This window comes from Hevea brasiliensis, chromosome 7, assembly GCF_030052815.1.
Source record: "Hevea brasiliensis isolate MT/VB/25A 57/8 chromosome 7, ASM3005281v1, whole genome shotgun sequence".
Lineage (NCBI taxonomy): Eukaryota > Viridiplantae > Streptophyta > Magnoliopsida > Malpighiales > Euphorbiaceae > Hevea > Hevea brasiliensis.
The window spans coordinates 82767636-82771524 of NC_079499.1; positions in this window are offsets into that span (position 1 = coordinate 82767636).

Below are 3889 nucleotides of genomic sequence, written 5' to 3' on the forward strand. Positions count from 1 at the left end.
TATATATTATATTTATGTAATTAAATACTAGGCACGTTTTATATTATATCTTTATTTGATGAAATATTATGAATGTTCTTTTATGATAATTTAGAGTAGTGTGCGTGTGTTGATGTGCGTGTGGTGTGTGATATTGGATATGGAGAGGAAGGGTGGACGCGACTGGAGCTTGAGTCGCTGGGACTCAATCCTTTTATAGATAAGTCAGGATAGGCACGGCTCGAGATGATCCCGCTGGCCCCCACATTTGGTCTATTAAGAGAAAGTTCGACTTGAGATGTACTCGCTGGCATAGGTTAGATTAAAAGAGCTGTATAGGGGATCAACTCCCATATATGTACTGTTTGAAATATGGGTGTGTGAGTGCTCCAAATTACCTTTTTTTTGTTTACGATGTGATTTGTATGAAAACTATAAAGGTATTGCATTCAATTCTTTAGGATGCATTAGCTTTAGATAGCTATAGAAATTGTACTTAAAATCGGTATTTTACTCTATGAGTCGAACCCTCACTCCTGTTCACCTATTTTTCCAGCATACAAGATGTCCTTTATTGAGTTTAACCTGCTCTCTTCTTCGCATGTCTACTATCGGCATTTAATTATATTTTGTTCTTTTATTTTATTCTAGAACTCCGCATGTATTATTATTATTAGTGATGTATTCATTTGGATCTATTATGTATGAATTAACTGGAATTGTAAGCATGATATATGAGTATGCATGAATGATCATTGGATTGAATGAGGGAGTTGAGCTCCCGTTTGAATGAGTATTGTTATGAGTATGTAGAGGGTGAGCTGAGCTCCCCAAATTATTATATATATTGTTCTTACAGGTCGAGTGAGTTAAAAACTCCCCGTTGGATGGTTCATGTTATGGCCAAACTTTGTCCGGTTGATTTCTTGAAATTGAGCTCAATTTGGGCCTTAGGATTGGGTTAAAGAATAGTTAAGCTTACTATAGGCCTCGGGGGCTTTAGGCTGGCCCAGTTCCTAGTGTTAGTCCAACCCATAGGTTAGGTCGTGATACTTATGTTATGTATGTGTTATGTTTATGATGTGATCATACATGATCTATGGTGGTAAGATAAGGTGAGGCCTTATAAGTCCCTAGTTCACTACTTTTAAGCAAAAGTTCTAAGGAGCCTCTATATGAGCTAGGCACATTGGATATATTAAGCGAAAGTCCTGAGGAGCCTCTGTATGTGCCGAGCACTTTGGATATGAGCAATCACTGGTGATAAGTCCATCTTATGTGGAATGTTTTTTATGTGAAAGCTCATTTGGATGTTGCATTGTATATGTATAAAATGAATGATATAATTAAATTATGTTGGTTAGTTTACTCATTGATCTTGTGTAAGCTTACCCCTTTTCCTTAACCCTAGGTGTAGGAGTGCAGGATTAAAAGAGTCCTTTGGAGTATGAGTAGTAGGAGTTGCTGTATAGTTTTTCTATATATATTGTATGTTTAGTGGACATGTAATATATAAAGGAATAGTTATTATTTTGGTATTCAAAAATTTATATATATGTTTTATCTTAAGTATGAGTGATGTTTTGATGGATACCTATAATCTAAGCAACCTTTTGTTAAGTATGTATGTTGAACCAATTACACTTTAGTGACTTTTATGTATGTAAGTTTCAAACTTTGAGCCAACTTTATGTTCTTTATGAATGAGACAACTAAAGTATAATGGTTTAGAGTATGCTTGGATTTTGAGATACAAGGATATATTTATGTTTAACAGGTTTTCAGGCTTACTATAAGTTCTGGAGCCTTAAGCTGACTAGATCCCTAGCACCCGTGATGACCCCCAGGCTAAGTCATTACAAAGTTGATATCAGAGCTATAGGTTAGATGAGTAGACCTAGATGCTAGTAAAGGGATAGGATAAGTATGAAAAGGAAGTATGTTCACCAATATGTTAGGGAAATACATGTTCAGTAGGGTTGAGTTCCTGTTTGTTACATGTTGTATGTTATATATATGCTATGTTTCATGCTATATATGATGATATGTTATGTGTGACACCCCTTACCCGTGTACAGTATACCCGAATAAGCAATGTCACACGGTGTACCGGCACACTCTATTATACCTTAATTAATTTTTATCATGGTTTTGAATATAACTTGTGAAATATAATATATTTAAGCGATTTATCGAAATTATAATTTATTTGAGGTTCCAAAAATTTTAAAGAAAATCCGGCAGAGTACCGGCTATACATGGAGAAAACAGTTCTTCGAAACCTGTGAAAAACACTTCCAATAATCATATTCAATCACCTCAAACTCCAATATCAAAATCTCAATATTTTTTTCATTCACCAACACAATTTTCATTATTTACATGGACATCAAAATACAGTACATAAATCCAAATACATATGAGAAAATAAAAAAAAAATTAGTTACAAAATACCAAAATGAAACCTAGTGTCCTACCAATGCACTGTGGAGGGTGAGGTGACACGGACACTATGCAGAGCTGCAGGATGGACTCACCCAGTCTGTGGTCTACTGGGCTCACGATCAGTATCTTCAGAACCTACGCGTGGCAAAAGCAACGCGCTAAGCAATGATGCTTAGTGGTGCAATAATAAAATAAAAGAAAATAGCAGAAAATAAATATGTATTGAATATATATGTCTTATTTGTTTTGTATTTGTTATATTCATTTATTTCTTTAACTTTGTCCATTTTCATTCATTTAGTTGCCAAAGTAACCTATACTGAACGACTGGACTGGATAAACGGGTAAACTGGCACTGGGTATCTAGTACCTCGGGCCATCACACCATCGGTCACATATGCATCTCCCGGTGTGCAATAGAACAGCTAACAAGCTGTAAATAATATTAGGCACGAGGCCAAGTCTCAACACAATATCAAAATGGCTAAAAGCCATAAAATCACAGAATGGCATAATGCCATGTGCAGTACTGCTAACTGAACCCTATTGGCATACCAAACTATCCAAACCAATCTTGTTAGGTATACTAGGGTATTTGATACTTTTAAATTCTTCAATTTTTGAATTTCAAGTTTTGGTGTCACTATTCACCTCATTTGTCAAGAAAAATGTTGACTTTTGGATAGAAAATAGGTACATTGGTTTTGACACTCCCAACATACCACATTTTGCATTGAAAACTTGTTGGCATTAAGCATTAATACCATTTCTAAGCTTAAACCAAGGGAAGCAAAATTTTCGGTTTTTGTAACCCAACTTTACTGTTCCATTAGGCACTGTTGCAGTGGGAATTTGAGGAAATGGTAAACATGAAATTTGTTCCTTATTTTGTCTAGTTGAATTTCCTTTTTTGTATCACTCCATTTGGAGTTTTGTAGCTCCAGATATGGTCCAAAAACCACAGCTGGCCGGATGGCAAAACTGCAGAATTGACCATATCTACAGTGCAGTGAACAGTGACTGCCACTGCCTTGTTGGATGGGTTCTGGCCATAATTTGGGGTAGGTTTCTTCATGAACATTGTTTTTCTATGTCTTAACTTGTTGTTGTAAAAATTTCAGGTCAATTGACCATTTCTACAGTTAGTTATGGCCAAATGAACAGTACTGTTCATTTGGTCATTCTACAGATTCTGGTTGCAGGGTATCCGGATTGGGTCCAATTTTTGGTCCACTTGCTTTGGTCTTTTGGACATGGTTTCTTCAGAAAAATTGTGCCATTATAAGTCTAGTTTCATGTTCAATTGGCCAAACACCAATTGGACCTACACAGCCAAAGATATGGTAGTCCAAACAGGCTGGACTCACAGCCTCATTGCTGCTGTCACTAGGCAGCCTACCAATTGGGTTTGTAACACTTTAGTTCACTTTAAATTATGATTAACTTGCCTCAAATGGTCACTAAT